Raw genomic sequence first — 24,679 nt, 5'->3', positions numbered from 1 at the left:
AGCCAACACTGAAGGAGCCCTTGCTATGTGCCAGGCAGAGTGCCAGATCATTCCACGTATTAACTCATGTGATCTTAGCAACTGTCCCAATGTGAGAGGTACAGTTGTTACCCTCACTTTCTAGATGAGGAAACTCCAAGTCACCTGATGAGTAAATCAGGAACTAGACTGAAACCCAATGGTATTTCATCTCTGTGGTAAGTATTTTTATTCCGAAATGTCTCGTCGAAGCAAAGGCAGCGCATCATCCACTCTAGGTCTATTCGTGGTGGGCCTCAGCGAGATGAGATTATTCTCAAAGGCCATGGGAGCCTACCTGCTGACGAGGAGGTGGAAGAGCAGTGCACCCCTGAGCGGCGGCCGCACTCAGGCCGGGACAGTCTCGAGTCTGCTGAGCATCCTAGAGTGGTTATTCCTGCGGCCATGAGGGTGCACTGCTCCTCCAGAGGGGCACCAGGGCCAGACCCTAAACGGATCAGCTGTGAGGCAGGGCGTGTGAGAGGAACTGGAGTGAGCTGCCTGCATCCAGTTCCCCAGTAGACTACAGGCTCCCCAGAGCTGGGCTGGAACTGTCTTGTTCACAACCGTGTCCCTATGTATGCGACAGTGGCTGGCACACAGTGGTGCTCACTGAGGCTGCCAGGAAGGAGAGAAGGAGGTGATTTCTGACTTTAAAGAACTAAATATTTAGAAAAAAAAAAAAAACCTGACTCAAATAAACAAGACCAAACTCCAGAAAGCATCACATAGCCTTTGTAAAAAGCCTTTCAGCAGCTTCTAGGTTTAGCATGAAAGGAGTAAGGTGAGGAGAATGGGACAGTACCTCCAATTCTTGAGTACCTGACCTAAGTAGTCTGGCTGCCCCATATAAAGAAGCCCGCTTGGAGATCAGGTTCAGAATCATGACCACCAGCATCCCAGGAGAGCCTCTATCAATCCTGAAAGTGCCACTGCCGTCCTCCCATCTTGGAGGCAGTTAGCTCACAACAGGTTCAGAATCATGACTGCCAGCATCCCAGGAGAGCCTCTATCAATCCTGAAAGTGCCACTACCGTCCTCCCATCTTGGAGGCAGTTAGCTCACAAACTATTAGCCCGTGTTTCCTCCACTTTTAAGAGGGGCATGAAACTCTGAGCTTCTGCCTGCCACAGAAGGGATTTTCTCCTATTAATGAGTTTACAATGCTAAGGTCAGTGACTGTGAAAGCTTACCAGAACTCTACATTTCAGCCATCCTCCAACTTTCCTAGAAAGGCAATCAGGCTCAAAATTCTAGGAACTAGTTGGAAGCCATAAAACCAAATGAGGCTGAATGTACTTTTCTGGGTATTTTATAGGACGGTTCCCTGGGATTCTTTCTGTTTGGTAATTGTCTTGTTGCTTAATTGTGGTCTCTGCTGAAATGTCAACTGTATTTTATTGTGACATATTCATTCATTCGCTCATTCATTCTAGAGCTAGGTACCCCTAGCTCTAGACTAAGGACGTGTGAGCTTAACAAGCAGTAAGTTGTCCTGATCTCCATCCACATCTGGGCAGAAATCGGGATTTTTAAAATCATAAATGTAATTAATTTCCATTTTTGAAGGACTGTGTGTATGGATAGTACTAGATGCTTTAGAAAGGAGGTGGGAGGAGCTTGGCATTATTTTTCTCCTTTTGAAGGAAGTAGGGGAGGGAACAGAGGCTGAAGAGTTGTGGGGATGTGCAAACAACCAGGAAGAGCCACTCCAGGGCTCTCCCGCTGCAGAGCCCAGGTATCTTCTCCTCATCACACAACAGCAAGCATCTTTCAAGTCGCTTTTTTTTTCTTATTTTCTTATTTAGGTAGTCTAAAGTTTTTATGGGACTTCCCTTGTGTTTTTATTCCCTGATTAGATATTTAATCCATCTAGTATTCAGTACAGAGTTTCTTTGCAACTTTAAAAAAATTGAAGTATGATTGATTTCTGTTTCAGGTGTACAGCAAAATGATTCACTTTTATATGTATAAAATATATATATATATCTTGTATACATATATAAAGAAATATATATATATATCTTGTATACATATATAAAGAAGTTTCAGATTCTTTTCCATTATATAGTTCCTTGTGCTATATAGTAGGTCCTTGTTTATTTTATATATAGTAGTGAGTATCTGTTAATCCCTGTTATCTCTCCTCCCCTTTCCTCTTTGGTAACCATGAGTTTGTTTTCTGTGTCTGTGAGTCCATTTCTATTTTGTAAATAAGTTGCTTTATATCATATTTTAGATTCCATGTGTAAATGACAGCACATAGTATCTGTCTTTCTCTTTCTGACTTACTTTGCCGAGTGTGATCATCTCTAGGTCTGTCCACATGGCTGCAAGTGACATTCTTTCATTCTTTCTATGGCTGAGTAATATTCCGCTGTATATAAGTACCATATCTTTAACCATTCATCCATCAGTGGACACTTAGGTTGCTTCCATGTCATGAATATCGTAAGTAATGCCGCTGTTTTTGAATTAGTACTTTTGTCTTTTCTGGATATATGCCCAGGAGTGGGATTGCTGAATCATATAGTAGCTCTATTTTCAGTCTTTTAAGGAGCCTCCTTACTGTTCTCCCTAGTGGCTACACCAGTTTATATTCCCAACAACTAGTGTAGGAAGATTCCTCTTCAAATTTCTTTTGATTCCCTTTGTGAATGAAGTGGGATGTCATATCCTGAACTCAATCTAACCATTCATTTCCAAGTTCAACTTAAGCATTTGGTTCTAGAGCTGTTCTTACATCTTTCTCATCCCAGCATCCTATTAACAGTATCATAAAGACCTGCACTATAGATGCATATTTAGCTTGTGAAATTGGGCCTCTGGGCTATGTGGCTTCATGGAAAATATGCCTTGCTGGGCCTTTTGTATGAGTACTTTCTACACACTTCATATTGTTCCTGAAAAAAATCACTTCTCCTCTGCTTACTTCTAAACTTGGGTCGAAACACCTCAAATCCTGTCATCTTCTGAGAAGACATATCCTTCTAGAAACCAACCCATGAGCTAAATCCCATCGCTGTTATCTAGGAAAAAATATTAAAATAAAAGCAATAAAAACTGTCCACAGCAATATACTAATTTGGGGTCAAATGTTAAGGGTCAGTGGTCCTCCACTTCTTCTCCAAAGGGATGTGGTCATAAGGAACATTAGGACAGGAAAAGAGGGCCCCAGTGGCTTAGCACACTCTGAGGCTGATTACATGTATAGAAAGCACAGAACCTTTTAGTTCCAGAGGACAGTGCCAACTCCCTCCCTCTGCTGCTGCCTCTCGGAGCTCCCACCTGCCCTCTGAACTCCCGCAGAAGCTTCCCCCACATCCTCACTGCCAACCCACCAGCTTTAGCCTGGGCAGTACATTTTCTATGGACACTTTGTTGTGATGGAGTATTGTTAGACTCAGCAATGTAAGCCCTATGATAAGTGTGGCCCTGGAGAAGGCACTGGCAACCCACTCCAGTACTGTTGCCTGGAGAATCCCATGGGCGGAGGAGCCTGGTAGGCTGCAGTCCATGGGGTCACTAAGAGTTGGACACGACTGAGCAACTTCACTTTCACTTTTCACTTTCATGCATTGGAGAAGGAAATGGCAACCCAATCCAGTATTCTTGCCTGGAGAATCCCAGGGATGGTGGAGCCTGGTGGGCTGCTGTCTATGGGGTCGCACAGAGTCAGACACGACTGAAGCGACTTAGCAGCAGCAGCAGCTGCAAACAAGTCATGGTGGAGGATGGCAGCTGCCTGGCTCCTGGTTTACAATCTTTCATTTCCACGCTGATGGCTCCTCTAATTTGCTACCTTCCTTTCCCAGCTGCTGGACCTCCTAGGGATCAGTGCTGTTCACTTTGCCACTGTTACCAAGTCTGTTACCAAGTCTTTGCCTGCAGCACAACAGGCTGATAAGTCTACAGATGAGGTGTTGAGGCAAGGAATACAACTTTATTTGGAAAGCAGCCGACTGAGAAGATGGCACACTAATGTCTCAAAATAACCATATTATCAGGGTCTGGATGTCAGGTTCTTTTATAGAACAGAGATGAGGGGAGATGAGGAAGTAAAGTAAAAAGGCCATTAATCTAGCAAATATCTCCTGAAATGTCCAGCCATAGGGAGGGGATGTGTTAATTTCTTCCTTCCTATAGCTATTCACTCCTGAACAGGATCCAGAACAAAGGCATTTTGGTTTAACATTCAGGCAAAGATGCAGGGTTCCCCGAGGCTGATCTTTGTGTCCGGACAGTATCCTTTTAAGGAACAAAAGCAATGTGAAGCAAAGGTTCGGAAATAAAAGAAACAGACCCAACTTGGAGTCACAGTTGGTTCTTCCCTGTAATACCACCACTTCCCAGTCACACCTGACAAATCATGTCTCCACTCAAAACTGATGCTGCTCTAAAATCCAAGTCCCACCTCCAAGTACAAGAATCCTTCCCCCCCACCACCACCATCACTTCATATCAAACTTGAATGCCAAGATTCTCCATAATTCACTAGTCTGATACCAAATTCCTGAGATCATCCACATGAAATATACTTTCATCCACATAAAAGTATGTTTTAAAATATAGCTTTCTGTGTCCTGTTCCTAGTTGACAGTCCAAACAATCACTCTCAAACCTGAGTCATTGTTTCTAATTCAATTAGGTCTTCGGTCGTACTGAGCAATCTCTTTATTCATCTATAGTCAGTGGATCAGAGAAGGCAATGACACCCCACTCCAGTATCCTTGCCTGGAAAATTCCATGAATGGAGGAGTCTGGTAGGCTGCAGTCCATGGGGTTGCTAAGAGTCATATATGACTGAGCAAATTCATTTTCACTTTTCACTTGCATGCATTGGAGAAGGAAATGGCAACCCATTCCAGTGTTCTTGCCTGGAGAACCCCAGGGACGGGGGAGCCTGGTGGGCTGCCTCTATGGGGATGCACAGAGTCGGACACGACTGAAGTGACTTAGCAGCAGCAGCAGCAGCAGCAGCAGCAACAGCAGTCAGTTGATACCCTCTCCTGTTCTCTACAATCATTGTTCTAAACCTCTTACATGTTAATCTGACTGCTTCTCAGGGTCTTTTGTAATGCATTTCAGAAGCTTTATGGTATGGCAACATGAACTTCCTTCCTTCTTATAGCTTGGTCTTATTTCCATATAATGATTCTAAAATCTGGAAGTAAATATTGCAACTAGACTATTATGTTTATCCACTCCATCAATTCAAGATGTATAGGACTGAAAATAAACTGATTTTTTAAAGACATTAGTCAAGAATCTTCCAAGGATGTCTACAGATATAGAAAAGAGGTAGTTTGGGGAGAATTGGAGGGGACCTGGTATCTACCTTTATTTGGAAGATGGTGGACAGAAACAACCTGAGAAGCTAAATTTAAGGAATAGGATCACTATTATGTCCCAGCAGCTGAAGGTGTAGCATCTCGATAGCATCATATTCTCACTTGAGTAGAGCACCTTAAGGCAAGGAAAAGCCAAGGACATAGAAAATGTGCTAATGGAATAAATTGAAGCAAAGATATTAGGTCATCAAGTTTGTGTCCTTTTCAGTAATGTCTCTGTAGCTTTTGATGCTGTCAACTCCTCTTCCCTCTCCCACTACTTTCCTGAGAAGTCAGTAGTGTTAGACTTTAGATTCTTTTTCTAATTCTTTGCCATTTCTCTTATAGTTCATTAATCTTTCTATTGCTAGCTCCCCTTCTTCCTCCTCATACTATAAAAAGATATTTATCAAAGACCAGTTCTTGGCCATTTCCCCTTTCATTTATTATTCTGACTTCAGTTATTTTGAGACAACTCCCAGATGCACACATATTGAGCCTTGTCTTCCTCCAGGCTCCTTCATTTCCAGAGTCCACACTTTCAAACATTCCCTCACTCTTCCTCTCTTAACCTATTGCTATGCCCTATTAACCTGGTTCCCCCTAACCCAGTATCCCCCCATCAATCCATTTTATACACTGCAGGGATTTACAGACTTCTGTGAAGAGGCAGATGGTAAGTAGGTTAGGTTTTGTGTGCCCCAAACAGTTTGGTCACATATCTTTCTGTTTGTTTATTTGATTTTAAAGAAACCTTTAAACTATAAGAACCATTCTCAGCTTATTGGCTATAGGAAAACAGGCCAGGGACAAAATTTGACCCTCAAATTATGATTTGTTGACCCCTGCTGTATAGTATTGCTAGACACTCTTGCTGGAGGATAGAACCAGTTCCATCAGTCCTTTGCATATGGAGTATAATGCGTTGCTTATAGTGCCAGTTTTATATTTCACCACTTTTTTACAGACCCGTCATACTAACCAAGCTAATTTTCTTGCAATCACTTTTTAATGTCCTACTTCCTTGAATTTATTCAAGTCTAGAGCCCTCTCTTTAGCCATAGCCAGTTGCCAAACTCATGCACATATATGCACGTACATGCACACACGCTCACGCTCACACACCTAGAAGATACTTCACTCCTTTATTTGTAATCTCTTGTGGCACTTATTTGTACTTTTAAGTTATTTATATATATCTCTCTCTCCAACTTCCCATGTAAGCTGTTAAGAGCAGAGTCTCTAATTTGTTATTCTGTTTCCCCTGCATTCACTATCCCTAACTGTGCTTATTGGATCCCAATAAATCTTTGATTAATGGGTGAGTGAGTGATTGAATGAATTCATATGAATATACATTAAGGCAGAAAGATACATATTCAGTATCCACAAATTGCCCTAAAATCTTCACTAATACAGTATCATGTATCCTTAAGGTTTCATAGATTGGTTTATGCACATGTATTTGATTTGAGGCCGATTGCTTAAGTTACTGGACCTATGGGAGGTATCCCAGTATGGTTGTTATGAGGAACAAGCTCTCAAAATAGAAAAACCTATATTCAAATTCTGTCTATGAGTCACTACAGATGCAAGTTAGAGTATACATGTAGATACCTACTCTTATCCTTGTTTTTTTCTCTAGTCCTGGTTATAATTGTCATTGGGGCACAGTTTAACTTGAGTCACTTGTCATCCATCTTCATGTTCATCTCCCTTCCTGCTCATCTTCACAGACAGAGAGTATAGACAAGAGGAACCATAATAGGTAAAGTCCTCCTTGGTAGGAAAGGAGTGAGCCTGTGTCTTCCTTGTTTGATATCAATGGCCAAACAAGTGCAGCAGATCTCCTATGGCCACAAAGGAAAAAATTTCTTGGAGCTGAAAAAGGTATTTTTAAGCCAAATGGCTAAAGGTCGTAGAGTCGTGTATCAAGGTTAGAAAATAGTTCTATCTCACATAGTACATGGGAAGAAATAGAAATGCTCTTTGAGATCAATGCTGAATTGTATCTAGATCCTTATGGCAGAAAGTGAAGAGGAACTAAAAAGCCTCTTGATAAAAGTAAAAGAGGAGAGTGAAAAAGTTGGCTTAAAGCTCAACATTCAGAAAACGAAGATCATGGCATCTGGTCCCATCCCTCCATGGGAAATAGATGGGGAAACAGTGGAAACAGTGTCAGACTTTATTTTTTGGGGCTCCAAAATCACTGCAGATGGTGATTGCAGCCATGAAATTAAAAGACACTTACTCCTTGGAAGAAAAGTTATGACCAACCTAGGTAGCATATTCAGAAGCAGAGACATTACTTTGCCAACTAAGGTCTGTCTAGTCAAGGCTATGGTTTTTCCTGTGGTCATGTATGGATGTGAGAGTTGGACTGTGAAGAAGGCTGAGTGCCGAAGAATTGATGCCTTTGAACTGTGGTGTTGGAGAAGACTCTTGAGAGTCCCTTGGACTGCAAGGAGATCCAACCAATCCATTTGGAAGGAGTTCAGCCCTGGGATTTCTTTGGAAGGAATGGTGCTAAAGCTGAAACTCTAGTACTTTGGCCACCTCATGCGAAGAGTTGACTCATTGGAAAAGACTTTGATGCTGGGAGGGATTGGGGGCAGGAGGAGAAGGGGATGACAGAAGATGAGATGGCTGGATGGCATCACTGACTCGATGGACGTGAGTCTGAGTGAACTCTAGGAGTTGGTGATGAACAGGGAGGCCTGGCATGCTGTGATTCATGGGGTCGCAAGTAGTCGGACACGACTGAGCGACTGAACTGCACTAAACTGAACCTAGATCTTTTTAAGTTCATTTAACTCTCCCTATAACAGAATTTAGGCTTCTGAGGTGGCACTAGTGGTAAAGAACCCACCTGCCAATGCAGGAGATTAAAAAATGAGGGTTCAATCCCTGGGTTGGGAAGATACCCTGGAGGAAGGCATGGCAATCCACTCCAGTATTCTTGCCTGGAGAATCCCATGGAGAGAGGACCCTGGAGGGCTACAGTCCATAGTGTAGCAAAGAATTGGGCACAACTGAAGAGACTTAGCATGCACACAACGTAACGTAATTTAAGGCCGGACATGAATGAGCGACTAAACACAGCACAGCACATATATGAGATGGTGGAAAGAGGATGTAGGGGAAGTGTTACTCCATTAAAAATGTTTCCATATTAGTTCTCAAAACACAGTGGGGTACTGATTAATCTTTGGAAGTTCTGAAGCTCTTTAGGTGATTAGAATATCCCTATCTTAGGAATAGGATGATGAAGGCTTTGGAGTCAATGTGTCTGACTTCAAATCCTACATCTGTCATTTAATACGTGGCAATAGGCAAGTTATTTAGTGTCTAGATTAGTTAATTTTCTCTTCCAGAAAGTTGAGATTATAATAGTATTTATGTTATGGGGTTAATTATAAGGGTTAAATGAGTTAATATATGCAAAGAACATAGTGAGCACTAAATAAATACTTTTATTGTAACACTAATGATGATGTCTATATAACACTTTAACAAAGATGATTTCTTGTCATCTTATTTGATACTGCAGTCAACCTTGCTAAGGTCAGTTTTAGTATTCAGAGTCGAACACGACTAACACAACTTAGCAGCAGCAGCAGCAGCAGCAGGGAAACCAAGACTCAAAGATTTAAGTACAAGCCCAGCATCAGGTAGTTTATTAGAGGTAACCCCAAGATTTGAACCAAGAGTATCTTTCTGCAAGTTCTCAGCTCTTTCCCCAATATTTCAGCTGATTCCATGTTCTAAATATCAGGTATGACCAAGTTTAAAATGACTTTATGTATACTGAAATGGCAACCCACTCCAGTATTCATGCCTGGAAAATCCCATGGACCGAGGAGCCTGGTGGGCTACAATCCATAGGGTCACAAAGAGTCGAACACGACTGAGCGACTTCTGTGTGTATGTGTGTGTGTGTGTGTGTGTGTGTGTGTGTGTGTATGGCTGATTCATGTTCAGTTCAGTTCAGTTCAGTCACTCAGTTGTGTCCAACTCTTTGCGACCCCATGAATTGCAGCACGCCAGGCCTCCCTGTCCATCACCAACTCCCAGAGTTCACTCAGACTCATGTCCATCGAGTCAGTGATGCCATCCAGCCATCTCATCCTCTGTCATCCCCTTTTCTTCCTGCCCCCAATCCCTCCCAGCATCAGAGTCTTTTCCAATCAGTCAGCTCTTCGCATGAGGTGGCCAAAGTACTGGATTCATATTGATGTATGGCAAAAATCATCACAATATGATATTATTCTCCAATTAAAATAAATTAATCAATTTAAAAAATAAAGTAGAAGCTCATTTACTCTTTCATTTCTATAATAATTGGAGCAAATATTTATTAGATTTTTAGAGTCCTGGAAAGAAAATAATACATTATTGATATTTCTGGAATGCCCTCTACCCCTATACAGTAGTCATTGTAGTCCTAAAGGGAAAATGTAAGCACAGTGTCCAAATCACGTGAAATTTCTTCATCAAGGCATACTGAAATTCTTCTTTTCCAGCATAATATTTTAATCGGACTAACTAGGAACCCCAAATTAAAGATAACTCTCCTATATTCTCACAGCATATTCACTGAAATAAAAAAGAAATTTGAATGAAATTTCATTTACACAATTTCTTTATAAGACAGACAATGAGAAGAACACCTTTCATCTAATGATGCATAATGTATAATAATGCCCTATAATAGACAAAGATCTGTTGCACTCGTGTTATTTGAGCTGCAAAGTAAATGGGACAGGAATTACATCTTTTTTTTTTTCAGTTAACTAGAAAAATTAAACAAATTGAGGAAGATTACAGAAGTATACAGAAAATAGCCATTGGAGTTTCAACCTTACAATCCAGGTCTCAGATTCTTTCTCATAATCAACAAAAATGCATAGAATTTTAATGCCTCTTTCAACCATATTCATTTAAAATTACTAATAGAGTAAGGCAGTGGGGAAATATAGCAAGTATTTTCTTTTACTAAGAAAAATAAAATAATGCAATAATTAAAATATAAATAATGTACATAAATAAACACATTGTTGTATTATTTCCTTTAAGAGCTGACTTACTAAATAATTTATATGACAGTTGGTTTGAGTTCCAACTCTGGAAAGACTGTTCATCTCACTTGCACCCTTTATTTTCCCTATGCTCCCTGGTCCAGGGTCTCACCGTTTTCTCCTAGCTCTTTGGTGTCTGCTTGGTCTCACTGCCACCAGTCTCTCCATTCCAACTAACACTCAACCGCTGAATGAATCCTTTTAAAGAGCATCTCTTATGACTTCCCTTCTACTCAGAAACCCATATCTCATTCTTCAATGTTTTCCAAAGTGAAGAAAACCCACTACCAATTGCATATGAGATAATTTCAGGTAGAATGCAAATTCATTTTATTATTTTAAAAGGTTTTTATTTACATATGTATTAGTAATGATTATAATAAAACACAAAACCATGGATATTAAGCCTTAAAAAAATATAAGTTTTAAAGGAGGATCAGTTTGAGAAAAGATCTAATTGTCATATTAAGATATAAATAATGGCAGAAAGGTGAAAACTGTACAAGAATGACTGTAGCTTGAAACACACTGGTTTTCAGAATTAATTTTCAGTCTCTTAGCCTAGCATTCAAGACCCTCTGTGACCCAGATCTAGTCTGCTTTTCTGGTCAACAATGAGCAGTGCCACTACTTTGTCCCATATTACTCTAGTCTCACCGTATCTAATTTTCTTTGAGAGAAAAGACTGTGCCTTATACATCTTTCTGTATTTTGTGCAAGCTCTTGAATCCTCTCTCAAATGTTAAATGCACTGGATCCTATAGGCAGTGGGACAGAGTTCACTCCTACCCTTCGGCCTATTCCCAAATAGGAATTTTTCTGTTCTAAATGGGAATACATGGACTAGTGTTTTCCCTGAATTCAATAGAGTAACAAATCAGCCTAGTGTCCAAGAACAACTAGAAGTCTCTAGGGAGTTCTGTGAATCCTCTGAAAATGTACATAAGATTCTGTGTCTGTATGCATTTCATGGAAAGAATGCATTCAATTCTCAGATTCCCCAAGGTATGAGTAACTCCAGAGTTAAGAACCACTATATTAGAGGCCTGTCCATGGCAGCAACCAAATTATAATCATGGGAATCATAAACTTTGCCTCACATTCCTTCTGGTTACTCAGAGATATCCCATTTAGATAAACATTTAAACTCTGAGCATTTTTTAAATGTGTGAACTTTCACATTTTTCAATATGAGTTTTGTAGAGATAAGTTCCATGCTAAACAGTCAATTGTGCGTTTTAGGAAGATATCCACTTATAAATGGACTGTGATCCAAGGATCTATTTACATCCCAGAATCCATTTTCTGATATAGCAGTGTAAATAATTTAGCAAAACTCTGGTTTGCTGTAAAAAGTATAAGAACAGGAAACCACGAAGTGTTGTAGGAAGGAAGGAAAAGATTGTCATTCCCTTCTTTGGGACATCCCCATCATCTTCCTCCAGTGTTACCCATCCCCCACCTCCGATAAGTCCACGTCCTGCCTGCGCAGCATCTTATCTGGAATCTGAAGTCCCAGCAGCAGGACTGAAAGCTCTTTGACCTCTATAACTTGCCTGAGCTTCCAACAGGGGAAACTAACTGAACCAAAGGAATGATTGATTAGGGGACTTTCAGTTCAGTTCAGTTCAGTTCAGTCACTCAGTCGCGTCCGACTCTTTGCGACCCCATGAATCACAGCACGCCAGGCCTCCCTGTCCATCACCAACTCCCGGAGTTCACTAAGACTCGCGTCCATCAAGTCAGTGATGCCATCCAGCCATCTCATCCTCTGTTGTCCCCTTCTCCTTCTGCCCCCAATCCCTCCCAGCATCAGAGTCTTTTCCAATGAGTCAACTCTTCGCATGAGGTGGCCAAAGTACGGGAGTTTCAGCTTTAGCACCATTCCTTCCAAAGAAATCCCAGGGTTGATCTCCTTCAGGATGGACTGGTTGGATCTCCTTGCAGTCCAAGGGACTCTCAAGAGTCTTCTCCAACACCACAGTTCAAACGCATCAATTCTTCGGCACTCAGCCTTCTTCACAGTCCAACTCTCACATCCATACATGACCACAGGAAAAACCATAGCCTTGACTAGATGGACCCTGGTGGGCAAAGTAATGTCTCTGCTTTTGAATATGCTATCTAGGTTGGTCATAACTTTCCTTCCAAGGAGTAAGTGTCTTTTAATTTCATGGCTGCAATCACCATCTGCAGTGATTTTGGAGCCCAAAAAAATAAAGTCTGACACTGTTTCCACTGTTTTCCCATCTACTTCCCATGAAGTGATGGGACCAGATGCCATGATCTTTGTTTTCTGAATGTTGAGCTTTAAGCCAACTTGTCTACTCTCCTCTTTTACTTTCATCAAAAGGCTTTTTAGTTCCTCCTCACTTTCTGCCATAAGGGTGGTGTCATCTGCATATCTGAGGTTATTGATATAATTAAGAGGGAAATACAGGCGGGAAGGGCAATGAAGAGGTAGGATGTTGAGTCTTTTTTGGAAATCTTCTAATGTCAACTCTCATATTCAAATTATTTCCAAACTCTGCTTCCTACAGCATCTTCATGATGTGGAAAGACCAGGAGAAAAGGCATGCTGAACATGACAGATGGCAGCCTACCTTTTCTCTGTTTTCAATTCATCTTAGTTCTCCAACCCTTTCCCAGTAGTACTTCAGTCAACTAAAGTTAACTAAAGTTTGAAAATTGCTTCTTCAAAATAGACAGTGTTTCCCAGTTTATTCCCTTCCTCCTCCTCTTCTATTCCATAGTTCTTTCTTTTAATTTTATTAAAGTATAGTTGATATATGGGCTTCCCTGGTAGCTCAGAAGGTAAAGAATCTGCCTGCAGTGTGGGAGACCTGGGTGCAATCCCTGGGTTGGGAAGATCCCCTGCAGGAGGCGTGGCAACGCACTACAGCATTCTTGCCTGGAGAATCCCGTGGACAGAGGAGCCTGATGGGCTACAGTCCATGGGGTCACAAAGAATCGGACGTGAATAAGCACAGCACAGCATAGTTGATTTCCAATGTGTTAATTTCTGCTGTACAGCAGAGTGACTCAGTTATTCAAATATATATACTTTTTCATATTCTTTTCCATTATGGTTTATCACAGGATATTGAATTCAGTTCCCTGTACTATATAGTAGGTACTTGTTGTTTATCCAGCCAATGTATAGTGGTTTGCATCTGCCAATTCCAAACTCCCACTTTTCCCTCCCCACCCAACCTCCTCCTTGGAAACCACAAGTCTGTTTGTTCTCTATGTCTGAGTAAGTTACTGTTTCATAGCTATGTTCATTTGTGCCGAATTTTAGATTCCACATAAAGTGATATCATATAGTATTTGTCTTTCTGACTTTTTAATTTGTTTTTAATTGAAAGATAATTTCTTTATAATATTGTGTTGGTTTCTGCTATACAGCAACATGAGTTAGCCATAGGTATACATATGTATACAAAACTGTACAAAAAGATCAATACAAAAAAGATATTCATGACCCAGATAATCACAATGGTGTGATCATTCACCTAGAGCCAGACATCCTGGAATGCAAGGTCAACTGGGCCTTAGGAAGCATCACTATGAACAAAGCTAGTAGAGGTGATGGAATTCCAGTTGAGCTATTTCAAATCCTAAAAGATGATGCTGTGAAAGTGCTGCACTCAATATGCCAGCAAATTTGGAAAACTCAGCAGTGGCCACAGGACTGGAAAAGGTCAGTTTTCATTCTAATCTCAAAGAAAGGCAATACCAAAGAATGCTCAAACTGCTGTACAATTGCACTCATCTCACACGCTAGTAAAGTAATGCTCAAAATTCTCCAAGACAGGCTTCAACAGTACACGAACCATGAACTTCCACATGTTCAAGCTGGATTTAGAAAAGGCAGAGGAACCAAAGATCAAATCACCAATATCCATTAGGTCATCAAAAAAGCAAGAGAGCTCCTGAAGAACATCTACTTCTGCTTTATTGACTATGCCAAAGCCTTTGCCCTTGTGGACTACAACAAACTCTGGAAAATTCTGAAAGAGATGGGAATACCGGATCACCTGACCTGCCTCTTGAGAAACCTGTATGCAGGTCAGGAAGCAACAGTTAGAACTGGACACGGAACAACAGATTGGTTCCAAATAGGGAAAGAAGCACATCAAGGCTGTATATTGTCACCCTGCTTATTTAACTTCTATGCAGAGTACATCATGAGAAACACTGGGCTGGATGAAGCACAAGCTGGAATCAAGATTGTTGGGAGAAATATCAATAACTACAGATATGCAGATGACACCACCCTTATGGCAGAAAGTGAAGAATATCTAAAGAGCCTCTTGAAGAAAGTGAAAGAAGAGAGTGAAAAAGTTGGCTTAAAACTCAACATTCAGAAAACGAAGATCATGGCATCTGGTCCCATTACTTCAGGGCAAATAGATGGGGAAACAGTGAAAACAGTGAGAAGCTTTATTTTGGGGGGCTCCAAAATCACTGCAGATGGTGACTGCAGCCATGAAATTAAAAGACGCTTGCTCCTTGGAAGAAAAGTTATGACCAACTTAGACAGCATATTAAAAAGCAGAAACATTACTTTGCCAACAAAGGTCCATCTAGTCAAGGCTATGGTTTTTCCAGTGGTCATGTATGGATGTGAGAGTTGGAGTATAAAGAAAGCTGAGCCCAAAGAATTTATGCCTTTGAACTGTGGTGTTGGAGAAGACTCTTGAGAGTCCCTTGGACTGCAAGGAGATCTAACCAGTCTATCCTAAAGGAAATCAGTCTTGAATATTTATTGGAAGGACTGATGCTGAAGCTGAAAGTCCAATACTCTGGCCACCTGTTGCAAAGAACTGACTCATTTGAAAAGACCCTGATGCTGGGAAAGATTGAGGGCAGGAGGAGAAGGGGATGACAGAGGATGAGATGGTTGTGTGGCATCACTGACTCAACGGACATGAGTTTGAGTAAACTACAAGAGTTAGTCATGGATGGGGAGGCCGGTGTGCTGCAGTTCATGGGGTCACAAAGAGTCGGACACGACTGAGCCACTGAACTGAACTGACTGATACATGTCCCCCTCCCTCTTGAATCTGACTTACTTTGTTTAATATGATAATCTATGGGTCCACCTATGTTGCTGCAAATGACATTATTTCATTCTTGTTACAGCTGAGTAATATTCCACTGTGTATATGTGCACCACATCTTCTTCATCCATTTTTCTGTCAATGGATACTTAGGTTGTTTCCATGTCTTGGCTATTGAGAATAGTGCTACTATGAACATAGGGATGCATGTATCTTTTCTCACTATAGTTTTGTCAGGATATACGCCCAGGAGTGTGATTGCTAGATCAAACGGCAACTCGATAGTTTTTTTGAGGGCAACCCCCATAGTGTTTTCCATAGTGGCTGTACCAATTTATATTCCCACCAACAGTATAAGACACTTCCTCTACCTCTGATTACACAATTTTACTCAAACCTGTAAGTTTTACTGTGTTTTTGACCTACAGTGTTTGCAGGAGGAAGAGGAGAGTAGAGGGTTGAGGGGGAAATAAGTGGGAAGAAGTTAGAGAGGCTATTTACATACATAAGTTACCATAAACCAGATACTTTCTGAACCAGATAGTTTCTCTTCTGTGCTGATTAATGTGTATAAAATACCTTCTATCATTTGAACTCATTCACCCACACTTCCTTCTATATTTGTATTTATGCTTCTTCTTATTAGACGTGAGGCTAGTAAATGAATACATTCATCAGATTCCAAGGTTTCAGGCAGGGCCGTTAACCTGGTGTTGATCACATGTTGCACAATATATCATTTTCCCAAGTTTCACCAAACCCAAAACTTGACCTGCGAAAATTACCCTAATCGGAGGAAACAAACTGCACAAAGATCGCTGCTGCTCTATTATGTCTATCATTTAGTTTTGGGTTTTTACTTGACCATCTTATCCCTCAAAAAGAATTTAAATATTGTATCAACTAATCTCCTTTCCATTAAATAATATTCCCTTTCTTTTTCATTCTCACTTGGCACTTGTGTTTTCTTTCTTCTCTGCCCATTTGTCCACTTCCAGTGTTTGTTATTGGCACATGGCTATCAACAATGGGGCCAGTGCTCAGGCCTTATTCTGAAACTGGTCTGTCATCTTCATTCCATAATGATGTGACTTACACTTCAACCTTCCCTGTGCTTGTGGGCCTTAGCATTTGCCTTGGCAGCCACATAACTGTAGTTTCCTTCCCCTGCTTCTCCTTCTTTTTAATTCCTAGAAGCATAGACACATAATTCATAGAAGCATAGAGGCTTGGAGAATTAAGAAACCGCTTAGTAGTGATTCTCAGCCTTGGCTGCGCATTAGAATCACCTGGGGAGCTTTAAAAACTACTGATGCCTAGACCCCACACCTGGATCCCTCACTCAGTTCTGGAGTATTTCCTGAGTGTGAAAGATCTTAAAAAGCTCTCCAAGTGGGATTTATCATATAAGACAATGCTTTCTTCTGCACCATTATCACTTAGTGTTCTATTTCCTTCTGTGCCTTTGGGCTTAGAGAAGGTTTAGCATAATTTTCCACAAGGAAATGGACTCCTTTTTCTGTGAAATAAATTAAAAATCCACTTGTATGAAATACATTATTTTCCAAAGATACCAGCAAATGAAGTATCATGATCCAATGAGAACAGGCCTGGTGGCACTGGGCTAAGAAAGACCATTATTAAGTAAAATTGGCTCCAAACTGACTTGATTTCAAATGTTGTGATCACATCCTCCTCCACCCTCCTCCAAACACTTGGCCATGACTTACAACAGTGGTGAGAATGGCTGTTGGGGTCTCACAGCACATTATGGGCTCTCTACACATGCCAGTGATAAGCCACGCAATGATAAAAGACAGGAAAGAGGCTGAAGGTATCACTGACTCATGGAGGAAAGGGAAGAGAGGGAGGAAGTAGAGGAGGAGAGAAAAAAAGGAATAATCCATCCCTAGATTGCCAGTTGCTTTTTGTAATTTTACCTTCACTACAATACCAAGAGTCAAGTAACGCCATCCCTATTTTTACAGATTAAAAGGGTTCTTGGAGTGACTGGAGGCCACTCAGCTAGTAAGTGGCCTGCTTGGCCTCCTCCAACCACTTCTGCCTTACTGTCATCACCTGTTCAAAGTCTACTGCCCTAGTTTTGAAGGGGACATAGACTCTCCAGATCTGAGTGAAATAAAGCTGCAAGTGGGAGGAAGGGCAGTCTGCACCCAGGGGAGGAGCGCTACATCTCTCATCCCTCTGGGTGGAGGCAAGCTGACTTAGGATCCAAGAAATGGAGTTTGAGTTTTTCAGGCAGCATGTTGCCCTCCAAAGGAATCTGGGTCACAGGAAAAATAAATTCCAACAGAGTTCCCAGCAGGTGCTATTATACATGAATGCACAGTCTTGAATGGTGAATCTTTTTTGCCAGGCTTCCCCAGGAAATGGGCTGGAGGACTTCTATTATTGAGCTTCTACTGTTGGGGACAGTTTTGGTTGTTGTGGCGAAGGCAGAGCATTCACAAAAACCCACCATTCTCTCATCTAACAACAAGACGACACAGTCAAATGCTAGTAATTCAAAAACCTGGGCAAACCTGTACTTCAGCCAAATGGCATCATTTTGTTTCCGTAATTGTAGAGAACAGAATGATAACCAAAGGGAGAAATCTCTTACACTATCGTATTTAGGGGTGGGAGGTGGCCAACTCTCAAGAGAGATTTTCCCAAGGAATGGTTACCAGTGTTCACCCTGTTTTTCTTGCTCTAGCACTGGTCTCTCATCTCAGTCACTCTGGTCTTCTTTCACCTCAAACACCCCTGAGGCTTTTTTGGTCTCAGCCATTTGCTTATATCTTCCATCCCATCTGAAACCTTTCCCTCTAGCCTTCATGTTGCTGGCTCTTATTCTTCATTTGCAACTTGAATAGCACCTCCTCCAGGAAGCCTTCCCTGACCACCCTGTAAAAGCAGTTCCCCTTTTCATTCCATTATTTGTTCCCTAGTAGCATTTACCACCAGAGAGGGCAATGGCACCCCACTCCAGTACTCTTGCCTGGAAAATCCCATGGGCGGAGGAGCCTGGTAGGCTGCAGTCCATGGGGTGGCGAAGAGTCGGACACAACTGAGCGACTTCACTTTCACTTTTCACTTTCATGCATTGGAGAAGGAAATGGCAACCCACTCCAGTATTCTTGCCTGGAGAATCCCAGGGATGGGGGAGCCTGGTGGGCTGCCATCGATGGGGTCACACAGAGTCGGACACGACTGAAGCGACTTAGCAGCAACAGCAGGAGCATTTACCACACTTGGCAATCCTCTTGTTTACTTATATTTGCACATGTTTTTGTTTATCTGCACCTTTAGCCTCTACAAAAGCATATCTATCTTGCCCAGCATGTCACACATTTCTAAATACAAAGTAGATGCTCAATTTAAATATTTGCTGAATACATTAGCAAACAAAGCCCATGTCTGCCATGTCTGATGCTGTGTTTTCTCCCCCTACCCTTTTTTATAACTACTCTTTAGGGTGGGCTCTATTTCAGATGCTATGCTGTTGACACTTTGCTCATATTTCATTTAAGACTCAAAACACTCCTATGTGATAGATGTTATTTCTCTATTTTATAAATTAAGATATTAAGGTTTGATAAATTCATATTCTTGCCTAAGCCAAGATCATAACTGAAACAGCCAGGATTCAAACACTGCTGCTGCTGCTGCTGCTAAGTCGCTTCAGTCGTGTCCGACTCTGTGCGACCCCATAGATGGCAGCCCACCAGGCTCCCCTGTCCCTGGGATTCTCCAGGCAAGAACACTGGAGTGGGTCGCCATTGCCTTCTCCGATGCATGAAAGTGAAACGTGAAAGTAAAGTCGTTTGTGTGTCTAATGCCAAAGCTTGTGTTCTTTTCACTTTGTGACACTATCTCTTAAGAAACAGGAGCACTGGAGAGGATGAATAATCTCTCCAAAGAACTAAACAATGCTTCTCATTGGTCTTTCTTCTTCTCCTTTTATTTGTTCATTCCTTCTCTCCATGTCCCCATGTAACATTGCCAAAAACATGCACATTCATTGGCACGAAACACAGGGAAATAATCCCTGACTCAGATAGAACCTTATAGAAATCATGAAGTCAGAAAGCCATGTTGAATGGCAAGCTCCTTTCCATGGTAATCATGGAAATCTCTACTTTTAATACTTACATTTCTAGAGCCTCAATGCAGTATATGCCCCTGGATGGGCTGAGTTCTCTGAGGAAAGAATACAGGGTCCAGATAACACCCCCACGTGCATCCTCAAGACTTAGGGCTCATAAGAACCAACTTGCAAGTTCTACTATAGACAAAAAATGAGTCAGAGTGTTGGAGGTGAGATTGCTGGGACTGCGATTCACTTAGCCATAGCTTTAAATGCCCATGAGCCAACTCTGCCTAAGACAAAATGTTTCTCAGCAACTCGATTCCTAACCAGACCTCAGCTTTCTTCCATCCATGAGCCATAAACTCTTTGTCTTCCTCTTTCACTGGTCTTCAGAAGTTCTCCATCTCCATTACAGCTGTTTTATCTCCTTGTGTGGGTTGATTCTGTCACTCTTCCTGCTTAGGAATACTTTGTAGCTCTCTCACCCCCAATAGGATATGACAGAGAGCACAGAGAGAATTTCTTAACCTTGTAGCATGCCAGTCACCTCCAAGATACCCTGTTGGCATGGGCACATAGAAGGGTGGGAAGCAGAGCAGATGCCAGCAAAGCACACATCAAATACAAATAAACATGGGCACTTGCAACTGAAGCTCACTGCAGAAGGCTAAGTAGGAAATGCATGTCTTTTTAAAGCCAAACCATTACTCATGCCAACAAATTATAAGCACTGAGCAGAAGTCCAGAATGTACTCAGGAACCACTCGTGGCATCCATGGGATGCCTTCAGCTTAGAATATACATTCTAAGTTCATGTTCCACTCATGGTCTCCTTCTGGGAAAAGCAATCTGTTCATTACCTGCAATAGTTTTTTGTTCAACAGACTACTTTTTCAGTTAGTCGTTCCTCAGACCTCTATTGAATGCTTGCCACATGCCAAGCACTATTCTAGCGACTAGGGATACAGCAGTATCTGTCCTCATTCAGCCTCTATTCCAGCAGAGAAGAAAGTATTATCAACTCTTCCAAGTCTGGCTCCAGCAGAGGTCCTCCTGCTCAGTGTCCTTTCAGCCAATACGAGGCACATTTGGTGCAGAAGCAAAGCAAAGCTTTAATCTTTTGACTAGAGAATGGAGAGGCGGGCGCTCACGCTGTAGAGTACATGGTCTCCAGAGAGACTGTGGGCGGGATCCCTTTATGTGGATCTTGTCATCTTGGAGGGGGAGGAGTTCTGGTGGCAGGCGGGCAGGGCTGTGCTGGTCTGGCTGCAGACTGCAGAACCAGGCACAGGGTCCGTGCACAGGCTCACTGCCACCATCTTGAAGTGCATTGCCGGCTGTAGCACTTTGCACAAGGCGCACCCAGCTGAGGTGTCAGCGCAGGTGTTTGTCACCATGAACTCGGATCTGAAGGGCTAGGCGCAAGGCCCCTGCCCATGGTACCCTGTAAGCAAGGACACTAGACTAAGCGCAAAGGGGGAAAAAAGGTTAGATTTTTGTTGTCCGGATTCTATTTTTATTTCCTAGGCTTGCTAATGGGCTTTGCTGGTAACAAAATAATAAAATAAATATATGGCAAGGAATAATCTTGTGCATTTAATGCATCAAGTACTACAGGGATTGTAAAATCTGCCACCAGATTTAGCGAGACAGAATTCTTTGGTGACCTTAAGAAGCATGCTTTTGATGGTGTTGTGGGCAAAAATCCTATGAATAGGGTACATTCAAGAGAGAATGAGACTATAAGGAATGAGACAGTGAGAATAGAAACTGTATGTGAGGAATTTTGAAATAAAGGAAAAGAAAATGTGGGAAAGAAACTGGAAGAGAATGGAGCTCAAGAGATGACATCACAATAACTTTTCCATTAAAAACAAAATCTCCCATGATCTTAAACATTTACTCTGTCCAGTACTAGAAACATAGGACAGAGAATTCAGTAGTTCATTCTCTTCTAAACCCAAGAGAAATGCCATCCAAATACTTCCAGCCTGGGGCCACTGAGGAATCAAAGAATTCAAATAATAATGACAGTGTTAAAAGCTGCCATTTTAAGAGTGCCTTTAGGATTAAGAAATTATATACGTTTCCCCTTCCTTATTTAAATCTGAAAAACATAGTAAGTTGATATTTTTGTCAACTTCCCTCTCTAAATTTGAGAGAGGTTAAGTAATTTGTCCAAGGAACACAGAGTTATGGAATAGTGTAAGATTTGAGTCCATATTTGTTTGAATAAAAATCTTGTGTTTTTTTCTTCTTCTCGCTTCTAATGTAAGAATAGACTTCTGACTCTCCAGCCTAAACATCTCACCCAGAAATGACCTGATCATATAAAACATACAACTAGATGACCCCTAGTTCCTTCTAGCACTGCTTTCCTTAGCTTCTGTGGTTCATTTACACAGAAAGAATTTTTTTTCCTTTTTTCAAAATCTTTCTCTTTTTACAAATTAACTTTATATCTCTTAGTGAACAGTCATCTTAAACTTGATTTTTAATGTAGTTTTGATTCAGTTTATTGTTTCCAATGTGAAAGTAATATCTGCTGATTGAGAATGTGTTTTTTATAGAAAATTTAGAGACCACCAGAAAATAAATGGAGAAAAAAATAAACCCAGGCCCAGAAGCACCAGTCACTTTTGCTGTTTCCTTCTGTGTTTTTAGGGCTTCCTTGGTGGCTCAGCTGGTAAAGAATCTGCCTGCAATGCAGGAGACCTGGGTTAAATCCCTGGGTTGGGAGATGCCCTGGAGAAGGGAAAGGCTATCCACTCCAGTATTCTGGCCTGGAGAATTCCATGAACTATGTAGTCCATGGGGTCACAAAGAGTCAGACACGACTGAGCGATTTTCACCTTTGCTTTCTATGCTTTTATGCATAAATTTTTAGATTTGTTTTGTTTTAAACACAGTTGTAATCAAGCATCTATTTCTAAAGTGAAATTTTTCACTTAACATTAAACTATTTGCATTTTTCATACCATTCATAAATACACATTTTTCAGAATTATACTACTCATTATGTTACAGTGAAATTTCCCTACTGAAAGCATTAGGCTTAATTTTATTAGGAAAAGATACGGAAAGTGCACTTAAGTTCCTACAGTCATGCTGTTAGAAAAGAATAAGTGTCTGATTATAAGGAAACATGAGTCACTACTGCTAGTACCTTCTTCCACCATGATTCTCAAAACGACTTTCTGTAGTGGAACCACCTTGGCAGGTGTAAATTTTAGAATCAGCCTGTTAACAATGTAATGACCTTGCTGAGAACACTTTAATAAACTTTGGATTAAGAAGCAAGCCGACCACACCTCTGCTTAACAAAGCCCTTCCTGACCATTAAAATTGCACCTGAATGCTGTTTATGAGCATGTACTGAATATTCCAGCATTTGAACAGAGGATTATGTAGAGGCAACCTTTACTACTTGTCCCTTTTCACTCATGAAATTTATTTAATACAATTAATTTGAATCACTTAATGCCCAAACAGTTTATTGGGCAATTTGCTGGTGAGTGCCATGAATTGTTAGATTTATCATGGAATTTAACCAACTAGAGAACCTTTGTTCCTTAAATAGACAGTCTATGTGAAGGAGCCGTAAGATAAGAAGAAATGGCCCGACAGAAAGAAATGTGAAGACCCAGTTTGTACTTGACATCTGTGATGAATGCAGCCTTCCACTTATGTACCCTGCCAGTCCTACCTTGTTTGATTTTGCATTCTCCACGAATGTGGTTATAATCTGGCCCTGGTTAGAAAGTTCCATTGTAAGCTTCCTGTTTCTAGCCAGCAAGCTTACTTACATACCAGCTATTGACTCACGAAACAGTGACCTACTACTGAAGAGGTCCTGGGTCACTGTACAGTATATTCTTTATGTGCAACAAAAGCTATTTCAGGGACAATATTAGAAGCCAGTTCCAAACACCAAAGAGAATCCCCTTTAATTCTCTCTCTCATATATGTTCCATTTCTCTTTTGGTCTTTCTTTGCCTTTTGTTTCTGCAAGGAATGTTACCAGTGAATCTGTGCCTGATCAAAAGTAGTTCATTTTATAAAATACAATTGAACTCAAACTATTGATGAATAGCATTTTTTTTCTTTTCCGGATTGTCGTTCCCTAGAAAAAGTGTACTTTCCAGACTGCTTTGTCTGTCAGTAGGATTTTTAAATTTTTTTTAATGCATTTGGGCGCAATAAATATACCCCTTGGATTTTGGTAAAGCCTAAATATAGGGAAATGTTTAAGGGAACATGTAAGGGAAAAAATGTCTTTTTCAGAAGAAGACATACTCAATACCTCAAAGCCTAATTTTAAGTGTTTTATACACCCATGACTAGCATTTATTCTGCATAGGAAGATATTTGAGAAAGAGAGCAACCATTTGGGGAATGAATGATTTATAGTAGCAGTTGTTGAAACAACTGGCAGTCAGCCTGTCCAAACATTTTCCCAGATTTATAACATAAAATCACCATATCCGAATAAGCCTCCAGGGAGCTAAAACAACCAATTGACAAGCTGTTCTACTCCTTGTTAAGGCTGAGCTAGGCCACTCTCCTTATGGATCCCAAAACATTCAAAGCTAGGCCAAGTTTTTAAGCTCTCAGGAGTAATTACCTGTTTATTATTATTTCTTTTCCTGGCATTATAAAAAAAGCAGTGGTTATTTGTACAGAGCAAGACAAAACAGTTATTTTTATTCTTCTGTTTGCTACCATGAGCTCTTAACACTTCAGGGTGAATTTTCATTTGTGTTAAATGTTAGCCTGATCCACTGATTGAGTATACTAGTCTCTCCATAGGAAGTTAAAGGACTTTAACAGAGGTCACTAGAGCAAAGAAACTATAGGAATCATCAAGGTTAAATCCACCCATTCCATTTACTGATGAAACCAGGATTTTAAATAATAACGTTAATAGCTACAGCATTTACTGGGCATTTACCTTTTCTCAAGTGGCTTGGTTATTTCAGTCTGTCTGTCAAGCCAGTTTAGTTTCTCCAAAAATATGCCAAGGTCTTTTCTGACTGTTCTACATGGGTTAATTAACTTTTCCCACAACAGCCTAAGAAGATGATATTGTTAGTG

General features: G+C 41.0%; 1 protein-coding gene across 11 annotated transcripts in view; it reads left to right on the top strand.

The window, feature by feature from the left end:
• The window catches only part of TRPM3 (transient receptor potential cation channel subfamily M member 3), a 608,518-nt gene that overhangs the window by 407,920 nt on the left and 175,919 nt on the right, over positions 1-24,679 (top strand). The window lies entirely within an intron of this gene.

Source organism: Capra hircus, chromosome 8 (genome assembly GCF_001704415.2).
Source record: "Capra hircus breed San Clemente chromosome 8, ASM170441v1, whole genome shotgun sequence".
Taxonomy (NCBI): domain Eukaryota; kingdom Metazoa; phylum Chordata; class Mammalia; order Artiodactyla; family Bovidae; genus Capra; species Capra hircus.
Note: the sequence above shows the minus strand (reverse complement) of the source record. Positions and strands in the feature narration are given on the sequence as shown.